This window comes from Ailuropoda melanoleuca, chromosome 13, assembly GCF_002007445.2.
Source record: "Ailuropoda melanoleuca isolate Jingjing chromosome 13, ASM200744v2, whole genome shotgun sequence".
Taxonomy (NCBI): domain Eukaryota; kingdom Metazoa; phylum Chordata; class Mammalia; order Carnivora; family Ursidae; genus Ailuropoda; species Ailuropoda melanoleuca.
This window is the reverse complement of record NC_048230.1, coordinates 33,747,682-33,769,472: the sequence shown is the minus strand read 5'-3', so window position 1 is coordinate 33,769,472 and position 21,791 is coordinate 33,747,682. Positions and strand designations below refer to the sequence as shown.

At 48.4% G+C, this 21,791-nt stretch overlaps 1 long non-coding RNA gene across 1 annotated transcript in view; it reads right to left on the bottom strand.

The window, feature by feature from the left end:
• Positions 1 to 3,276: 3,276 nt before the first annotated feature.
• The window catches only part of LOC117795754, a 49,247-nt gene continuing 30,732 nt past the window's right edge, over positions 3,277 to 21,791 (bottom strand). Inside the window, exon 3 of the long non-coding RNA XR_004619882.1 lies at positions 3,277 to 3,471. This is a non-coding gene — a long non-coding RNA (uncharacterized LOC117795754). The remainder of the gene's footprint in view (positions 3,472 to 21,791) is intronic.

The window sequence follows — 21,791 nt, the reverse complement described above, 5'->3', positions numbered from 1 at the left end:
CCCCATTCCTGGAGAGGTGGTGTCCTCCCAGCTCAATGGGACTCAGAGTTAGTGTGTTGGACGTGGGCGTAAAAGGATGTGAGGATGATCTAGGATCTTGGCGTTCCTTTATTATTCAGATATATGGTTAGTAGGTGCCAGGAGTTTGTTAAGCAGAATGCTCACCTAACTGGCATATTTTCTTCTATAGTCCTCTGGAGAAACCAAGAAAGATGAAGGTGGTTCATACCAGCGGTGTGTTAAAACAGCATCTAGGAGATAGTCTAGGGCTGACAGAAGTTAGGTTGGCCGCCTCCACCTTCCAGATGGCCCATGTGCAGCTCACAAATGCCTCAAGGGGGATGAGGGATGAGAAGAGAGTATGGGGGTGAAGGGTCTCAGTTCTGGTGTAAGGAAGCAGGTGGGTGGGATAATAGAGGACCAGGATGGTGGGCAGTCTGCACTGTCCCTTGGACTGCTAGCATGTGAACGTCAGTGTGTGACCGTCCAGTGAGAGAGGAACACATCTGGCAGCAGGCGCCCTTCACCATTAAGGACTGGTAGACACCACAAAGTGGACAAAGAAAGAGGACATGTATTCATTCATATTATTCACCTTAGAAGTGACCTCCTCAGAGAGACTGAATGGTCACTCCCCAATGTGTCCCTCTATTTTAATTCTCTTCACAGCACTTCCTGGAATCTCGTGTTTTCAGGATCTGTTTGTGTGTTTGTGGACTGCTGGCCTCCCCCAGCCTGGCCCCCCCCCCGCCATCCCTGCTGTGGGGACATAAACTTAGCTCCCTTCCCGTTTGAGGTAATCAGAGTCGCATCCTTCCAAGGCACTCACCATTTGGGATACCGTTCAGATGTCCCACGCTATAATCTCACATAGATCTGTAAGAAATAACTTCTGAAAATCACCCAGTAAGGATACTTAAGATATCAATAGAGTTGTTGCTGCTGGGAAGGAGAACTAAGAAATTGAGGGGTGGGGAGGAAATGGTAAACTTTTCACTGCATATTTTTTGGTACCATTTGGCCATTTCACCAAACACATGGACGACTTATAGTAAAAGTTTATTTTAATTAAAATCTCAACACACTCTCTCTCTCTGTCTCTTGTCATCTTAATTTCCCAGACGAGCCATTTCAAAGTGCCTCGTCTAAAACCCCCTTGGGCCTGACTAATGACGTCTTGGGGTTCACCTCCAACTCTCTCCTGTACATCTGGAATTTAGACAAATGATGTGGAGGTTTTCTTGGGGTTTCTTTTAGTCCTCTTCACCCTCTTTTTCCCTGGAGTAGTCAGGAGAAATCTCCAGAAGAATCTTGAGAAACAATCTGCTAGTCTATGCAATGCCAAAAGTGATGGCCAGACTTGGTTTTCCGAGCATTTCCGAGCATGTGTTTGCTGAAATGTGGGGCTGAGCACAGAAGGGTGAGTAAAGCTTTCTTCTCTTATCTGCTAATGTCCTCCTGGGTTGGACCTCTGTCCCCAGGCAACCCAGCTCAAGCCTCCCCAGAGGGCGCCAGCACCTCCCATCTGAACTTGGAAGAGCCTCCTTCTCACAGAAGGAACCAGGTAGAGGGGATTGTCCATCATCCGTGCCAGTCAGCCAAGTTCCTCTCTCAGCTAAATCAGGAAGCTCATAAAAAGACTTTATCTCTGGGTCACCCGTGCCTCCCCAGTTACGACCCGCCTGGCGCCTGGGAAAGGGCAACAAAGGGGTGTGGAGAACAATGACTGTCTGTGAAGCGGAGGCTGAACCAGCAAGAGGCATGGGAACCCCGGGGTCTCAGGCCCTCTCCTCCCTTGGCCTGGAGCCCAAGTGGCCAGGTGTCCTTCCTGGTAGACCAGGCAGCCCTGGTGGCCTCATGGGCTCGCTGGCTGGTGGCCTTTCCCGTGTCCCTTCTTTAGTGTTACAGCTCTGCCGAAAGAGCCTGACAGGTGGCCTATTTTCTCCTCTGATTTCTTAGAATAGTCTTGGTGTCACCAACTCTAGAATAACCATGCCATTTTGTTTCTTACCACCCCCTCCCTGGATGGAGCTGAAGACAATACCAGTGATACGTCACATCTTGCCCATCACGTCTATCATTCTTCCCAGAGCCCCCCACCCGTGTTGAACACTGACCCCTGGGACCACTGCCCTATAGTTAAGAGGTGGCTTCTTCCCCTCTGCCCTGCCTGAGTCCCACAGCTGCCTGTAAACACCAGTATATCCGGGCATCTGGGTCCTCCCAGAACCCTTGGGGCAGGTACAGTGACTTGAGGCACCCCCTGAGCCCCGCCATCCCTTCACACGCACAGTTAGCCCCAGAGAGGGAAGGGGCTTCCCAAGGCTATACAGTGAAGAGGGCAGCCAAACCCCCAACCTGGCCTCAGCCCAGACCCAGACCTTCCCTCTGGTCTCAGGCCCCCTGTGCTGGGGAGCCAAAGCCCTTCCTCCCTATTTCTCTCCTGCTCTCTGCCCTGCCAGGGTGACCAGGCAGTCCTTGGGGTCTTGGTGGCCTTGGCAGCCACCAGCATGCCCTGGGGAGGGCAGGCTGCAAAAGGAGGGCTGGGGGTCCTTGTGGACTGGAAGGATGGACGTGGGAAAGAGAGTGAGCTGGGGCAGGAGGTAGGGAGAAGGGCAAGAATGCCAGGCTCCTCTGATGGAGGACCTCAGTATTTATGCTGATCGTGGATCCCGTCCAGGTGCACGAACCAGATGAGAGAAGGTAAAACACGTGGTCCTGCAGCAGCACGACCACGAATTAGAGCTGATGAAGCAGAACGCTGACCCCTGGGCCTGGTCACCACACATTTCCATGACAACTCTGTGTGTCACCAAAAGTGTCGGGTGGACCCATCACGCTTGACCTGTGCCCTGTCTGTTCAGTCCAGGCAGCTTGGCCAGAGCTTTGGGGTTAGAAAGGGCTTGAAAAGACCCCTATTTGGAACCAAACCCAAACAAAACCCAGATATTTCGTGACTTTGAGCTCCGGCTGTGGCTCCTTCTGTTTCTGGCTCCTAATACCAGGTCACACCAAGGTGCCGCACGGGCTGCCTGAGTAGCTCGCCAGCCCTGGCCGAGGTCAGTTCTCCAGAAACTACGGTGAGGCATGAACTGCTCACCGACCTTCTTGGGTTCCAGAGCAAGAGCCATGAGTCACCCCAAATGCGGGGCAGCGAGACAGGAGCACCGTTTAGCCAGGACAGCCTCGCTGCTGAGCTGGGAGGACCAAGGGAAGGGTGAGCTGCCTGCTGGGTGGCCTGGAGGTTGTGGGATTAGTGACAATGTGGGCCTGGCACTTCCTGCACCTGTTTGATGGGGGTGTGTGAAATGGACATCCCCCCAATTTCCAGCAGCTGTTCCCCCAAAGCGACCCCAGTGAGCATAGTGCCGAGTAGACACAAATGCTTGTTTTGCAAAGAGGCTTCGAAACTTACCCTCCATCCTTTCCTTCCACCAGCGCGATGCCCTGAAGTTCCTCCCATATGGAGAGCTATGCAGAGGGGGAGAAAACCAACGAAAGCTACGCATTAAACAGACAAACGAAAAAACCTGAAGAGCAGAAAGGAAACACCCTGTTAAGAGTGCCTCTGTTTGGTCAGTAGGACAAAGCCTAATTTTTTTCTCATCGGCTTTTCATTCCCAAATGTACTCTCTCTCTCTCTCTCTCTCTATATATATATATATAGTCACTGTATGCTAAAAATAGATATGTACTAAAAATTTGAGAGCCACTATAGCTCTCAAAAGCAGAGGGCTTTGTGCACAGAGTCCCCAGGGAGGAGTCCTTTCCCGACTGAGGGCCGGTTCCTACACTGTCCCCAGGGCAGGCCACCCCCGCTCTGGGTTCCTCCACAGCTTCCTTAGAGAGCGTCCCATTCTCTCCCGTCCCCCGTAGTGTCAGGGTCATGTGGGAAAAGCCGAATCCCATTATCTTCCATCTCAGCTCAATGGTGAGAAAACAGAGACTGGTCCAGGCATCCCGCTCTACTTTGAAGTCCGAACAAGACTTTCAGAATCTCTCTGGCTCACCTGTCTCCCCCTCCCCTTTCTCCTCACTAGATATAAAATATCCACAGACTAAAAATAAATCTTTCTTGAGACAGCTCAGGTGCAGCTCGGGGTTTTAACCCTCAGTGCCTGGCACGAGCTCCGATCTGCGTGTCTTCCACACATTAACAGCTTTGGTTACTTTAAACAGAGAGCAACCATGTGACCCGGCGATTCCACTCCTAGGGATCAGCCTAAGAGAATTGAAAACATATGTTCATATAAAACTCTGTACATAAATGTTTACAGCACCATTATTCATAAGAGCTGGGAGGTGGACGCAACCAAAGCATCAATCAACTGGTGAATGAATGAATGAAGCATCGTGCGTCCGGTACAATGGAATATTATTTGGCAATAAAAAAGGAGCAAAGCCCTGATCCAGGCTAGAGCACGAAGGACCTTTGGAAACCTGATGCTAAGCAGAAAGACCATATCATATATGGTTCCATTCATATGAAATGTTCGGAGCAGGGAAATCTATAGAGACGGAAGTGGATCAGTGGTTGTCAGGGGCTGGGACCTGGGGAGCAGGGAGACAATGGCTCAAGGGCATGAGGTTTCTTCTGGGGGGATGATGAAAATGTTCCCAAGTTGTGGTGATGGTTATGCACCTGGGTGAATACACTAAAAAATATTGACTTGCATACTTTGCATGAGTGAATCACATGGCATAGGAATTTTGTCTCAGTAAAGCTGTTTTGAAAACCTTGAGCTATGTTATCGTAGGTCCATCAAGCACGCACACTCACATACACGCTTACGTTCACACTCACATGCAGGTTATGTAGCAGCCCTGAGCTGGGGCAGGGGAGGAGTTCAAGGCCGAACCCCGTGGCAAGGCAGCCAGGCCCACACTCCACATGGAAAGCAAACATCCGGCTTAGGAGTCCAGGAGTCCGGAGAGGTGTGCCAAGAAGTAAGAGTTCTGGCGACCTCTGGTAATAACCACGAAATCAGGTGCAACGGGGTGAGGGAGGAGCAAGGACTCAGAGGAAACCAGAGGTTGCCTCCGGAGCTGGATTCTCCCCTCTTTTAAGAAAACCACTCTGTTCCCTCAAGCTGGCCAGCCCCTCTATCCCCCACCAGCCCTAGACTGGCTCCACCCCATGGCTGTGCGCTCTGAGGTTACACTCTGTGCCCTAGTTCTTCTTCCTGGATTGCTGACAGGGAGAGAAGTGAAACCCCTCTGATCACCCGAACGGAGTTCTGTCAGGAAGGGTTTGCTTTATGGATTTCAAGCCCTGCACATTGGGACACTTTAAGTTTTGAACTAAATTATGAACCAGGGATAGGAAGTCCTTTGCACCAGCAAGAAGCCGATCTTGAGATTCCTTTCTTTCCATTAGAGAGAAAGAGGGACGGAAAAGCTAAGGGCGTCACACCAGCACACAAGCTGCCTTTGCGTGAAGGTAGCTGCCTGCAATGGGGCAAAAAAGGCCAAGGGTTAGAATAAAGGCAAAACTGCTTACCGTATTCTTTATCGGTATTAACTCATTCGAGCCTCCTGATATCTCATAAGCCCCACTTGGTTCATCTGTAGAGTGGATGCTAGACCCCAACTTACAAGCTATTTGAACAAGTGAAGTGAGGTTATATACGTGTAAGTTTCCAAAAACTTACTGCATCAAGAATATCGGTTCTTATCCTCATGACCATTCTTTTGTGAGATATTTTAGAAATCGTGAGTACACTCTCATTTGGTCCTGGCTGAAAAGTATGATTATCCCCATTTTAAAGGGGTACTGTGGAAACGAAGGTCAGGTCACCTGCCCACCACTCTGCAGTAAATCAATGAATTATGGCATTAGAACCTCTTCACCAAGCGTCTCTCCCATCACCAGGGGTCTCAAAGTCTGGTTGCATCTCAGACACTTGGGCGTGTGTCAGAATCGAAGAGGCTCAGGATGTGGGGTACCAAACCCACGGAATCAAATTTCCCAGGGAGGGGCCCAGCCATATGCACTTTTAAGTCTCCTCCGGGTGATTCAGGTGAACACCAGAGTCCCTGAACCTCTGCACTAAGTCACGCAGAACTTGGAAAGAGAAAACCTAAAGAAAAAATAAAAATGTAACCAGAAAAAGTAGAGGCTCAAGGAAGAAACTGGAAAATAGGATCTGCCTATGTCTTACAACAATAGCTAACTTTATGAAGTGTTTACTTTGTGTGGGAGACCACTGTGGGTGTTTTATATACTCTCTATTAACTGACTTGAGGCTCCGAGCCACCCCTCGGAGGTAGCTACTACTATCATCCCCATTTGACAGAGGAGAGAACTGAGGCTCAGAGAATTTAAATTATTTGCCCGAAGTCACTGGGCTAAGACAGAGAGCCAGGACAGAACGTGAACTGCCCGGTGATAGACCTATGGAGAAGAAAGTATTTTCCTGTAGAGAGGAAAACAGGACAGGATAATAAGAACAGAGGCACTGCAGAAAGCCAACACGGAACAAAGCTGGGTTGGGGTCCCAATCTGTGTCCTGCCAAGGTGTGCTGGTATCACAGAAACCCAGCTGGCTGCTTGGCAAGTTTAAGATGAGACTTGGGCATGGGGCCCTGGGTGGCTCAGTCGGTGAAGCATCCGACTCTTGATGTTTTGGCTCAGGTCGTGATCTTGGGGTCAGGGGATTGAGCCCCACATGGGGCTCCATGCTCAGCAAGGAGTCTGCCTGGGATTCTCTCTCCCTTTCCTTCTGCCCCTCCCCCCGTGCTATTTAAATAAATAAATAAAATCTTAAAAAAATATTAAGATGAGACTCAGACACCTGTAGAAAACCCACAATGTGTGGGTGCAAAACAGCCTTCCCTGCCACTTGGGAGGGCACCTCACGCTGGGTGTAATGGGTTGAACAGTAGTCCCCCAAAAAGATGTGTCCATGTCCTCATCCTTGGAAACTGCGAATGTAACCTTATTTGCAAATGGGTCTTTGTAAAGCAATTAAGTTAAGGCTCTTGATCTGGATTATCCAGGTGGGTCCTAAAGCCAGCGACAAGTGTCCTTCTAGAAAGAGGTGACACAGAGAGGAGACGTAAAGATGCAGAGACTGCAGCAAACAGCCATGAGCCAAGGAATGTTGACAGTCACCAGAAGACACAAGACAAGGAGTCTCCCCAAGAGCCTTGGAAGGGAGTGGGGTCCTGCCAACACCTTGAGTTTTGACTTCTAGCTCCTAGAACTGTGAGAGAATACATTTCTGCAGGTATAAGCCTCCCGGTTTATGGTAACTTGCTCTGGACACACTAGGAAACTATTCACTGGGGAAATGACAGTCAATTTAGTGGACAATGCCCTTCATGTCTCCTAAGCATCCTTTTTCTTTCACCCAGGTCACAACTCATCCCTTCCTTTAGAGACCTGCTCCCCAACCTCCTGCCACCTGCTTCTGGTGGCCCATCCTAGTCCCAGATGTGGGGAGGGGCCTGTCGTCTAGAACCAGCCAATCAGAAAGCCTCAGCTCCTTGGCTGCAGTGATTGGTTCAGGGGTAACTCATGACTCAACCCTGCCCAATCAGAGTCCTTCCCTAGATTTTTGTATTCCTGAGCAGGCAAGGGTTATACTTCTCTTTCTGTTGGGGCTGTGAAATCGGTACCCAAAGAATCCAAGTCCCTGGGGGGACAGGTGCCTGCTGCGTGGACAAAGCCCATGTGCAGTTGGTAGGAATGAGGCGAATAGAAGCAAGAAGCCAAGTTCCAGAGTGAGGAGACCCTGATGGTGTTTAAATTTCCGGATGCGGTTTGGGGCCAGTTCCACCATCCCCATGGTTTGTGATGTGAAATTCAATGTTTCCACCCAGGCTAGCTGGAGTTGGGGTCTGGCCTTGCGACCGACAGAGCTCAGACCAACACAACAGGTTTAGAGCAATCGCCATTTACCCCAGGCACAGCAGGGGCATCTGGGAACAAGCCTGACTGCGTGGCTTGCCTCTCTTCCTTTTCGAGGAAGGTTTGAGGACAAGATCCAGGGCCGGCGGCGTCATGTGTTGAAGAAAAGAGAAAGAAACAAGCTTGAGAAAATGGGTCTCCTCGATTTTCACGGCAGCAGGCAGAATGTCCAAGAGACGCAGTGGAGACCATTTCCAAGCAGGGGAATGTTCGTTCCTGGGTGGTGGAGCCCGGAGAAGAGAAGAAAAACAAAAGACTCGGACAGGGAGCCAAGTCAGGGTGGGCACGGAGGCCCCGACCCCCTCTCCTAAGCACACAAAGCCACCTATCCATCCAAACACTGGCCCCAGGATCACAATGACATCTGAAACTTCTTTCAAGGCATTTCCTTCCCTTTCAGCTCTCTTTGGGTTCCTCAGCCCAGATGTTGCTAATTTTCCATCTTTTCAAAGCTCTCCGTTGCATTTAAAGTCAGAATGCATCCTATTCATCGTTTCTGAATTTGAGGGGGAGGAAATCACAGAGGTCAGCAGGCCTTTTAATATAGAAAGTAAACGAGCAGAGCTGTGTGCGAATGTGTGAGCGCGTGCGGGCTCCCACGTAGCTTGCTTCCTGCCTCAATCCGCTTTTCAACTCCACTGTGCGACATCACAGGAGACGCTCGGGCACTACCTCTAAGAAAGGTTCCTCACATCTCCTTCAGGAAAGGAGCTGCTTCGCCCCAAGTTGCCTTTTGTAGCTCCCTGGGTCCCCTCTGCAGACCTCGACCGAGCTAATTACTGGTCAGCGAGCGGCTGCTTTGAACTAGGGGCACACCAGGGGCCTTCTGAGGATCTCGTTGGCCAGGTGACTGTTTTCATGTGTTGCCCACGCTGTTTACCTGTGGCAAAGGGCTCCTTCTCTCTCTCTTGAGGCAGAGCAGAAAGGAGTCCTTTCCCATTAAAGCGGCAACGAAAGAAGGGGAGGAAGGCCGGGGGCACGTGTTCTTCTGACAAGGCTGAACAGCGAGAGGGCTTGTGAAGAGACGAAACTCGGTGACTGTTGTTCAGAGAAGAGACAGCCTGGGGAACGAGGGCGAGCCACTGGTTTCTTCCTGCATAACCACTAAATCTCTAGGCTGTTCACGGTCACCTGCAGAGGTCCCAGGGGAGTGGTAGGCTTGGAGATACAGATGGACCCTGCTCAAAAAAAGGTCGCTTAGACTGGGTGCTAGGAAAACAGAAAGGTCGCAGGGGTCATTCATTGTAGTGTTTTTTACATGATAGAAAGAGAGAGAGGGGAAAAAAAAAAGATCAAAAGATTTGCTCATGTCCAAGATAACAAATACCACATGCATGACTTCAATTTCTAAACCAAAAATGGGGGCCAGGGGTCTTATGACTAGGAGTATACATGGAAACTATGGGAAAGAATGTCTTCAATGTGACTGCCCCAGAAATTACAGGGTGGTGGTTCTCAGTGGAGGGCAATTTTGGATTTTGTCTGTTGGAGAAAGGCCAGGGATACTGCTAACGTCCTACAAGGCACAGAACAGGCTCCCATGACGGAAAGCTTCCACGGAAGCGTCAGGAGTGCCGCCGTTGAGAAAGCCTGGAGAGGACCAGTCACAGGGGCCCACCCGACTGCCATGGGGTAGGGAGGTGTAGGCTTCCCAAGGGCCCAGAAGAGGAGAGCCTGATGTCCGTGTGCCCGGAAGTCTCACCACCAGGGAGCTGTGAGGAGCTGGGTTGCAAGGCCAGGAGGTATCACGACTCATGAGGTATCAGGGTTCCAGGGGGCACTAGAAGGAGCCAGAGCTCAGATTTTAGAAGAGCAGGTCTCGGAGAGAACGGAGGAGGCGGGTCAGAAAGGAGAAAGCAAGCAGGAGGATCCCAAGGGACACAGAAAGTGGGGGTCTTGGTCCTGGGCTGCTTCTTCCACCCCAAGCGCCCCGCTGTGCTGTGTTTTCATGACAAGTCTAGGTCAGCGCCCCAAAGCTGTGCTCTGGGCCAGCGTGGATAGATTTCTGTTTCTCGCTACCAGCAGAGCCTTGACTCATGCTTGCCAGTTAGTTGTGGGGCTTGAATACGTCATTCCCTGGGAAGGTTGTGGAAGGAAGCAGGGCTGTCAAACATGGAGCTGCCCCAAAAATGACAAGTCTAGAACAAGGTTTTCAAAAGAGCCTGACTTTCCACCAGCCCCGACCTCACACAGCCTGGGACGCAGACGGGGCCCACACTGCCAGCAGCCATGGGTGTATCTTAAAGGCTCCCAGTGCCCACGTCACCCAGGGACGCCGACAGGAGAGTTCTGAACTGGTTCCGGGTCATGCAGCCCTTCTCAGAAGCATGCTTCGAAGTGATTTAAATATTTCTAAATGAAGAAAGCAGCATACATAAGGTTACCAAGAAAACCATCACAGTGAAAAACAGTTCTTAGACGATTTTTAAATTGGGACATAGTGCTCTGTGTCCCTGTGAATTGGTACATTAAGAAACTCTAGGGGTGGGGTGCCTCGGTGGCGGAGTCGTTAAGCATCTGCCTTCGGCTCAGGGCGTGATCCCGGTGTTCGGGGATCGAGCTCCACATCAGGCTCCTCTGCTAAGAGCCTGCTTCTTCCTCTCCCACTCCCCCTGCTTGTGTTCCCTCTCTTGCTGGCTGTCTCTATCTCTGTCAAATAAATAAATAAAATCTTATAAAAAAAAAAAAAAAAGAAAGAAACTCTAGGGGTGCCTGGCTGGCTCGGTCGGTAGAGCATGGGACTCTTGATCATGGGGTTGTGAGTTCAAGCCCCACCTTGGGTGTAGAGATTACTTTAAAAAAATAAAATCTTAAAAAAAAAAAAAGGAACTGTAAGGCCAAGTCTCATACTTCACCATGATTTCAGAGTAGTGACGAGCATCGATACCATTAAAAGATAATTGCAAAAACTATAATATGATATGAAAATATCTACTCATTTTGTAGGCAACAGAGTAAGAGATGCCCCCCAATGCCAGTACGGTTTGCTTCCTGCATGTGTAACTGAAGGATATGCCACGTTTCCATTTGAGGTTTGTGAAAAGAAAGATATATTTTATTGTTTAATAAAAACAAATACAGATTTTATTGTTCATGGAAATAGAAACACATTTTTCCCGCCATGTTTATGGAACCCTTGCATTTGACGCCCTCTTTGCAGTCCACGGGACACAGATTGCGAGTCTCTGACCACAAGGCCCCCGACAGAAGCCAAACAGGTTTTTTTTTTTTTTTTAAGATTTTATTTATTTACTCGACAGAGATAGAGACAGCCAGTGAGAGAGGGAACACAAGCAGGGGGAGGGAGAGGAAGAAGCAGGCTCACAGCAGAGGAGCCTGATGTGGGGCTCGATCTCAGAACGCCGGGATCACGCCCTGAGCCGAAGGCAGATGCTTAACCGCTGTGCCACCCAGGCGCCCCGCCAAACAGGTTTTCTGTGCAGGAAAACAGCTAGTGAAGAGGAAGCAGAACTATTTTATTATTCTAAGGCTAAGCAATGAGCAATGATTAAAACCCAAGGCAAATTAGCTCATCAGCTTAGCTCCTCTTACCTTGTAGCACTCTGAGCATGAACAAGAGAGGGAAGTTTTGGCACAGCATGTGAATTCTGCAGAGGATATGGAATTAGGACAAGTGTTGGCCCATTGGAGTGGAACAGCCAGCGCCGAATGGAGGAGGGAGCCGGCCTCAAGAGGAGGGATGCGTCAGAAATGCTGCAGGGGGTAGGGTGGGGAGCGGAGGTGCCTGGGGGGCTCAGTCAGTGAAGCGTCTGCCTTCAGCTCAGGTCATGATCCTGGGGTCCTGGGATCCAGCGACGGGTTCCTTGGTCAGTGGGGAGTCTGCTTCTCCCTCTCCCTCCACCCCTCCCCCTGCTTGTGCTCTCGCTCTCTCTCTCTCTCAAATCAAGAAATGAAATCTTAAAAAAAAAAAAAATGCTGCCAGAACAAAGCAGGGAGAGGTGTCTGCCACCACCCCCTTGAAGGAAAGGCCTGAAATGGTCCCCAGAGATCAAGCTGAGGCCCAAGAAGAGAAGAAATGGGGGTCAAGGTGGATGGACTCAATTCATAGAACAAAACTTGTAGTGTGGAGGGGGGTGCAGAAGGCTACAGGCGAATACCTCTGTTACTGAAATCCAAGTCCCAGATTCTTTCTGTGGCTGAAGGTGCCTGAGAAAGGCTGGATGTGTTTGGAGAAGAAACACCTTTGTCTGAACACATTGCCGCGGATGGAGGAACGGATAACAAACTCGAAAGCCAGAGCTCTAGTCTGCAGTTTGCCTCCCAAATCTGTGACTGCCACCCAAGCCAAGTTGTTCTGTTGTTCTGGGCCTCGGGGCTTTCACCTACAAAATGAGGCTGTGGAACTAGACCGTCTCATAGGCAAACATTTCACAGCGCCGAGATCAGCCGTACATACTCACATCGGCACTGTGAGCCCTGGTCTTCTGGGTCCTATCCCCAGGGTTCTGATTTAATTGGTCTGATGTCGCCTGAGCATTCAGATTTTTAAAAGCTCCCTAAGTGATTGTAACAGACAGCCGAGGTGGAGAACCACCGTTCAAGCATCCCCTCGTGTCTCAGGGCGATAGACTGGGTAGGGGACCGTGATCAGACACGTGAATAGAGGAAAGAAGATCAGATTCAGTAGGACGCAAGAACTGAGCCACATCAAGACATGGGAGGACCCCGGGAAGGCAGAGGTCATGAGGGAGGGGTGAGCGGGGAATGATGGAGTCTGGCCTGGATTCCCAGTGCAATTCCGTCTTATTAGCTGAGTACACGTGGGCCAGTCATTTCCCTCTTCTCAGTCTCAGTTTTCTCATCTGAGAAATGAACTATGCGGAAACGAAAGGGAAAGCAAACCAACGTGTACAGAACACTCTTTATGTGCTGGATCCTGTCCACACATCTGTTATCCGATTTCCTTCTCATGCTGTACTTGACCAAGGAGGAAACCCCTGTTTGAAAAGCTAACTAACCCCTTCTTCTGTACCTCGCGGAGTCACTGCAGGGCTCGCCAGTCTGAAATAGGATTGCCAGCTTTAACAAATAAAAACACAAGATGCCCAATCAACTTGGCATCTTAGATACACAACAGATAATTGTATACTTTTGTTAGTGTAAGGAGGTCCCAAGGATTGTTTTGACTGACAAGCTGAATTTGAAATGATTTTATCAGCAATGAAGCCTGATACACACGTATAGTTTCATTGGGTCGTTTGGACTCTTATTGATAAGAGGTTTTTCTGTATTAGGGTTATTTACCCTCTGACATGGGTCCTAAAGATTTTTCCTATTTGTGCTTTATTTTTTACTTTGTTTATAGTGTTTTTGTGCAAAAGTTTTTAATTTTTATGTTGTCACATGTTCCAGTCTTTTTCTTTATTGTTTATAGCGTTTGTGCCATGCCTAGAAGTTTCCATCCAAAGATTATACACATCTTCACCCCTGCTTTCTTCTAGTATTTTTATGGTTTTTGTTTTTACATTTAAAGTATCTGGAACTTCTTTGGGAGGATGATGGCATTTTTTTTTCCCCAAATGGCTAGCCAGTTGTCCCAATAACATTCAATAAATTATCTTTTCCCCACGTGTTTGAAAATGCCCTTTATCATATACTGAATTCTCAATTTACATGGGTATATTTCTGGGAGCTCTAACTTGTTCTTCTCCAAGTACGAAACAATTTAAATCACTGTAATTGTATAACATACTTTATTTCCTGGGAGAGCTTTTTACCCCTTGTTTTCTCTTTTAAAGGATTTCCCGGTTATTCTAACCTTTTTGTTTTTCCTAATAAATTTTAGAATTATTCTATCATGCACCCAAAACTCCAGTTGAGCTTTTAATTAGCGTTGAGTTATGTTTTCAGAATAATTTAGGGAGAAAGGACCTCTTTCAGATACAATACTGTATCTGTTTATCTAATACCAAAGGATGTCTCTCCATTAGTCATCTTCTTTATGATTTTCTTTTTTTTTTTTTTTAAGACTTTATTTATCTATTTGAGAGACAGAGATAGCCAGAGACAGCACAGGTGAATGGAGAGGAGAGGGAAGAAGGGGGAGAAGCAGGTTCCCCACTGAGCAGGGAGTCCCACGCAGGGCTGATCCCAGGACCCTGGGATCATGACCTGAGCTGAAGGCATATGCTTAACTGACTGAGCCACCCAGGCGCCCCTTCTTTATGATTTTCAGTAAAAGGTACATGCTTTCTTCGTGTTAGTGCCACACAATTCTTATTAAATTTATTCCTAGCATTTTATATTCCATTCATATTCGTTACATTTTCTATGCGGTTATTGTTTGGACATGTATGAGGTGTTTTATTAAAAGGGGCGCCTGGCTGGCTCAGTTGGTAAAGCCTGCAACTCTTGGTCTCCGGATTGTGAGTTAGAGCCCCATGTTGCCTGTGGAGATCACTTAAAAAGTAAAATCTTTAAGATAAAAAGAGGGAGGAAGAAGGCAGGAGTGGAAGAGAGACACAAAGACAAATTTGATCGTCATAGTTTTCCTTGAGTCTGTCTCCCAGGGAAGGCTCAGCTTATCACGGTGATGTCCGTAAGGGAAGAATCATAGGTTCAGTGACCCTGGTTTCCAGATTGTAGAGACAGAAGAACCAGATGTGATTCTCCCCCACGATTCTAATCCACTATTTGTCAGGTAACGTGAGACCTGGAGCAAAACGACCTCCACCCCATCTTCAGGAACATCCTCCATCTTTGCCCCGGTGAGCCCAGGCATCCCATTGGCTCTCAGGGCAAGCCCCGCCCCTTCTGGCTTAGGCCCTCTCTTCCAGTACGAGGGGCCCCCACTGCTTGGAAATTCGCTCTTCCAATGTTTCCTCCCGGCGTGTCTTTCACTATAATCTGCTCTGCTGAAGGGAGTCTGGCATCTCCCTGACACGCACGTTTGCTTGAAGATTTACATTTTCGATTTCCTTGCCCACTTTCTGACTGCATACATAAAAGAGAATTGTAAATGTTTAGAAAAATCAAAGTTCTCCTTAGACACCTGCAGTTCCACCAAGTGAGCATTCTCTGATTCATGCCAAGAAGGAGGATGAAGAAACGAGGTGGAATAACCTGGCCGTTTTCTTGCTGAAGTATTCCGAACTTGATTTCCTCTCACTGTTGGAGTCGCTTCAAGTTCTCAGGGCAATTTGGAAGGCGGTCAGGCACAGCTTCCTGCGTTCCTTGGGCTGAGTAGTGCGGGGAGCCCACTCTGGTCTCAGCACGTGGAGCTAAGATTAGGGAAGGAGGGGCAAGGACAGCAGCCAGGGCTGCGGGTCTGGCCAGTGTCCGGGCCAGCGTCAGGCAGTTCACTAGATATCCGTGCCCACCTGCACCGCACAGGCCCTCTCGTCTGACCCTTCTTCTCTTCCACCATCTTTCTCTGCCTGGTCCCTTTCTTTCGTTTAGAACCCAACGGGTGCATTCGGGCCTGAGGAGCTAGCTGCCAGCTTTGAGAAAATAATGAACATTTAAGCATGAATTTAAAAAGAAAAGCATGAACTGTGCTATCATGTCCTTTTCTCTGTCCCTCTCTCTCTCTCAGATGGTAGAAAGTAAATGCAAGGGATCTTCAGGGTCATGCCTAAAATAAGATGTGGACATGGCTGCACTTAATGATCACAAGTAGGCCAGTGCTCTGGGCCCCTTAGAGGCAAACTCACTGAGGGATAGGGGAGGTCTAGGACTTCTAGGCTGAGTGATGTGTATCCCTGCACCACTGGGGGCTAAAAGCCATAAGCTTATGTCAGCAGACTACACAATTCTTTACAGGTTCTTCAGCCACTGACTTTTAAACCACCCCAACCCAGAGTGCTAAGAGAGTGGCACTCTGAGGTTTCAAATTCACAGCACTTTATCTAACAAAACCCACGCCATTCCCACCTACCCCCTCTACCACTTGACATTGGAAGTGGAAAAATCCATCCCAGAGAAGAGTTTCCTTCTTTCAAATGCCCCCACCAGGACCATTTCAGAGAAGTCTAAACTATAACGAATCAAGTTTTTCCATGTCTTCCAATTTTCTTTTTATTATTATTATTATTTTTAAAGATTTTATTTATTTATTTGACAGAGAGACAGCCAGCGAGAGAGGGAACACAAGCAGTGGGAGTGGGAGAGGAAGAAGCAGGCTCTTAGCAGAGGAGCCTGATGTGGGGCTCGATCCCAGAACGCTGGGATCACGCCCTGAGCTGAAGCCAGACGCTTAATGACTGCGTCACCCAGGCGCCCCTCCATGTCTTCCAACTTTCAATTACAAGAGAGTGGGCCACGTTACGATATCCCCAGAGCTTAAATGACACACTTCTATTTTTTGCCTTCTATTTCAAGAGAAGATCCTATCTGGCCATCTTCATCCTCTGGGCAGGGACGGAAGAAAAGATCCTCTTCTCCAATTCTTTTCACTGTTAGATAGAGTCTTCTTGAATGTTACACAGAATGTATATGACAGAACTATCTTTCCAAGAACTGAATCCAAACCCTGATTCCACATACTCTAAGAGGCTACTGGCTTAGCTGGAGTCCAGGAGACAGTTAGCAAGAGCCTGGCACTGTTTGATCATGTGAGAATTGGGGTGTGTGGTTTGAGATGTAACAAGATCTCACCAGGTCAGGAAGTATGGAAGTGGGAAGGTTAAAGAGAAGGGGATTCCGGATAAGGACTCAGCTCTCCTCCCTGAGACAATGCACAGTGCTCTGCCATTTTGGCCCACTTGCACGCCATTCATGGAGCCCAATTTAGTTCAAGCTTCTTACCCTTCAATGCAGCCTATAAAAATAAGAACATCTGGCGGCGCCTGGGTGGCACAGCGGTTAAGCATCTGCCTTCGGCTCAGGGCGTGATCCCGGTGTTCTGGGATCAAGCCCCACATCAGGCCTCTTCTGCTATGAGCCTGCTTCTTCCTCTCCCACTCCCCCTGCTTGTGTCCCCTCTCTCGCTGGCTGTCTCTATCTGTCAAATAAATAAAAAATCTTTAAAAAAAAAAAAAAGAACAGCTGGGAATACCAAGGCAGGGTGGTAGGGGAACCAATTTCATGGGTTCTCTCCCTCCCCCAACCTCATAACCTTTTATTGCTTTACACTTCATTGTCTCACTCTTTCCCCCAGCTTCCACCACCATCCTTTTGCTCACACATGTCCTGTGGGAAACTCCATCAGGAGGCGGGGGGGGGGAGGGTGATTCATAATCTTTTGGAATGACTGCTGAGCAATGGTAGTCTCAATGAAATGCCCAGCTGGGAATATCACTCCCCCTCTTCTGGCTCAATATGGAGTCATTTCAAGGCTCACCACAGCTAGGGCTTGAAGTCTTTCTTTGATTTCTGCTTGTCATCTATTGTGCATTCTCTGGGACAATCCAGAGATGACAGCCAGGTAGCAACAATGCAGCACATCTCTGGGACCCAAAGATAGTTGAAAAATCCCAGTAAGTCCATTCCCTTTGGCCCTAAGTTCACATATGGCTAGCACATTAGAGACCTTGTCCAAAAGATCAGCTTGGGACATTGTGGGGGGAGGGGGTGATTTCTGTCATTAACTCAGATGATTCCCTCAAATAATTGGTCAATCAGGGCTCTGTGTGTCTTGGCTCCATTGCAGGTTTGGCCATGTCACTGGTTTTAACCCAACCTGCTGTGCCTTCTAGAATGGTCCACACTCTAGGAGATAAAGTAGCTGTCTTTATGAGTGATTGCTTCCAGACCCAATGAAGAGAAACTCATGTGTTTGAAATGCCTGCCATTTTTCTCCATTTCACCATAAAGTAGCCAATTTAATTTTGCACAATACTGTTTGATAACAACCATGTGTGTGTCTTCTGTATTTATATACTCAGGAAAGGACCTACTTGGTCAGTGTGAGATAATTTCACAAGAAAAATGGAACCAGATGTGACTCCTTTTTATTTGGCTCTTCAAACTAAGGCAATCGAATTCCCAGGGTCAGTCTTTACTTGGGTTTTCAGTTACCTTGCAGAAGAGGCTCCTTTTACACTACAATGTTTGCTTTTCCAAGGTACCTGACAAGCAGGAGTGGGCAAAAGATTTCAGAGGATTGGTTCTCAGCCTAGCACTTTCCAGCATTTGCAGGTTAGTGATTCAGTGGGATAGAAGTTTCCTCTTTTGGAATAGAACATGTCTGTCCAGTAGTAGGCTTATCCACTTCAATTAAACTATTCTTCCAGCTACTCAGAATATATAAGCAGTGTGGGCCTGAAATCCAAAGTCAAATAGTGCTAGGATGACTCACTCAAAACTCCAAAGCACAGGAGTTGGGCAGAACTGACATCAGGAAAGGGCAGACTTTTCTTTCTTTTCATCTTATTTCCTCTTTTTCTTTTATTTCCATCTCAACTTGAACTGGTAAGCCTGTCATGTACAGTGGTACAGTTTGTACACTATACAAAAGTGTTCGGCCAAGACAGTGAAATCCAGCCCACGCCCTGCTTGCTAAGCCATGTATGCCAGCATACATGGAGGGAGGGACACCTTTCCTCCTCCCCCACAAAGGGACTAATTGCTCACCAAGTTGGCATCCTTGGGGCTGCATCTGTCTGGAAGAGTTGCATTTTTCTAAGAGGCTGTACGCACTAGTGCTCTTGTATGCTAGTGACGGCTTGAAATATGAATATGCAAACGCCAAAATGTGTGTCGTCTACTCCTAACTGTGTACATTAGTACTTGTCAATAGGCCATGTTCTTGATTCTGCCCTGTCTTGGCGAGACCAGGTGAGTCATCTGGAGAGGCTTTAGACCCAAGATGGTAGATATGTAGCTCTCATGCCACTATTCTTCCAATGGCAGACATCACTAATCAATTCTGGAATTCTTTCACACCAAGCCCAAGTTGGTCTCCCGATCCTTCTCCACTCAGTGAAGCATTCTTCTCAGTCTCTACCAACTGAATGGAGGTGACATACCAGAGTAAACCTGTCTGCCATCTGTCTCACCTAGCAATTGCTAACGAACCCCACCAAAACTTAGCGGCCTAAAACAAGAATCATTTATTCTTGGAGGCAATGGGGCTTGGGCAGATCTGTGCTAAATCAGGCTAGAAGTGCTCTGCTTCAAGCCACCGCCCAGCTGGGCTGGGTCCCTGCCACGGTTTGGGCTCAGGTCTGCTCAACATGTTTCCATTCTGGGGGCCCTGCTCCAGGGTCAGCAGCACAGCCAGAGAATACTCTTCTCTTATTGAGATTAGAGGCACATGAGGGAAAGACCAGCCACACAAGCACATTTTTACTCTCTACTTATGTCAGATCCACTAACATTCACTGGTGAAAGCGAGCCATGTGGTCGAGCACCAAATCAAGGCGTGGGAAGTATGCCCCTCCCACTCTAGGACCAATGCAGGGTGAAGAGTATGACCAAGCATTGGAGCTACCACACCATCTCTGTCCCAGGCAAAGGACAAATCACCTTTAGTGTGACATCCCCTACTTGGCTGGTGTCCCCTTAATATCATCATGAAACTCATTGTCCCTAGCCAGACAATCAACCTCTTGCCCCAGGTGGGTGGGTAACAGGGAGGGCTGAACTTCAGAGCCCAAGATGCAGAGATAGAGCAGTTCTTTATATAGCCCGGCCAGTGAACCCAGTGATTAGTGGTCATTAAGTTGGATCTGAGACAGGTGCTTGCTCTAGGAAATGGGTACAAATAAACAAGTGAGAGGGCCAGGAGGATTCAGGGAGCCTGGGCTTCAAGGGATGTGATTTGGAAGAAAAAAGAAGAGTGGAGAAGAAAGAGCAGAGGTGACAGTGGCACAGAGGTGCCCACCTGGAAGGAAACATGGGCGTGGAAACCCCTGCTTATCCTTAACAGGGCTTTTCATTTTCACTCATCAAAAGCAAAACATCCCTTTAGGCCATACCATTTTATCCCCATCATCAAAGGTTGATCCAGGAAATTACAGAGCCAAGGTCCTTCCCTCCAGGGGTTCATGATCTGAGACACACAGGCAACAACTCTAGGAAGTAAACTATAAACAGAGAACCAAGACAGTGTGAAACAGACAGGTGTTAAAGGGAGTTAAGACTGTGGGTAAGAGAAAGCAGGGATCAATCCAGGCAGGCTTGCTGGAGGAGTGGGCATTCAGGATCTCCTTATGGAAGGAAGTACTGTCATCCCACAATAATGGCATGACTTGATAGAGGCGATGGAAGTAGAAATGGGGTGTGGGGAGAGAGCAACTACTGCCGAACAAGCCGTGGGGAGGAAAGTGGCCAGGAGGGTGGGCTGCCTAGGAAAGGCTGTGAGCGGTCAGTCTCATACAGCTCAGTTGATGGTCAAGAGCTTGGCACCGAGTGCTTTTTTTTTTTTTTTTTAATTTACAATGGTGGACATAGAAAGGAAAATGGTGGCGGGAACAACTGTGACCTCCCAATCAGACATCTTAGTAAAAGGATTTAAGAAGAGGAGAGGTCACCACGTCTATGTACCCTCATGTCTCCCCATACCAAACCAAACCAAACCAAACCAGAGCTAACCTACCTAGGCCACCCAGGGTCTCCAGTTGTGTGGATCAAGCCACGTCAAGCCAGGCTCTATGGTAAGTACTTCACGTATTACAGCACACCTGTCAAGTAAGAACTGCTATTTTCCCTTTTTGCAGGTGAGGAAACTAAATCTTCCTTGAGATCTATTTCTGGCCCACAATCACGTGACTAGGGAATGACAGCGCTGGGAATGGCACCCACGCCATCCGAGTTTAGCGCCCATGTCCTTCGTTGCTGTATGACGCAGTTTCTAAGAGGCATCATTTGCCTTAAGACAGTACAGACACTGTGTCGCTTTGGGGTGGCCCCGCCAGCAGCCCCCAGATGCACCTGCCAATGAGGCCGCGAAGGCTTCGGCCATCCAGAAAACGGATGTGACCTCATTTCCCACATTGTACCAGAGAGTACATTTCTGAAAGCAACCAGGGCCCTTGGGGATGTTCTTTTATCAAATGGGTCCCAGGTTTTTCCCTCTGCACTGCAAAGTCCTGGCATGTTTTCTTTTGGAGAGGAGTCCAGTGTGAGTGGCGGCCAAGGGGAGGCTGAGAGACATATGCTCTTCTCTTTCAAGCGAGGTTACCCGAGTGTGGTCTGTAGGCAGGTCAGTCATTGATTTTTTTCCCTCTCTTCTCCAGAGAGCACTGCCATAGTCACATGGATGAAAGCCAAGGAAGAAAGACCGAATTGAATGGTCCAGGTTGAAAGACAACTTTTGAAACAAGCTTGAAGCCCCCAGTCGGGGGTTGGTTTGCAGAGCGAACCATGTGCTGCCTGAGCAAGGTGCCCAGCGTTGTTTAGATGTGGTTGCGAGGGAGAGGGAGGTTGCGTCACGACCATTCCTTCTCAAAGCCGATAGGAAACCACTTGCTTTTGTCTTCCTTTTTTGTTTCTTGCAGGCTGTACCTGCTGTTGTGCAAGTTCGAGCTTGGAATTTCTAAAAGCATTTTGCTTTTTGCTTTTGCTCTTGCATTTTGCTTCTATCTGTGTCAAGATCCCCACAACCCACACTCAAATGTCATTGTTGCCACGGCCCCGGTCTTGCAAACAGCTTGCAAACAGCTCAAGCCTGTCCACACCAGGACAGGTTGGTGGAAAGAAAGCCATGTTACCCAAGTGTGTGGCGAAGTGTGCCCTGCTCTGGGCCCCTGGGGACCATTCGGGAAGAATCTTTGCCTCCCAGCAGAGATCAGTCCAGAGGTTCAGGGAAGGTAATTCATCTTTGGTTAAAAAAAGAGAGAGAGAGAGAGAGAGAGAGACAGAGACAGAGACAGAGACAGAGAGAAAAGAAAAAAGAAAAAAAAAAAGAAAGCAGAGGGAAAATGGTAAGATTGCAAAATAAGAAACGTCAGTTCTCAGCCACAAATACTCAGTGCTA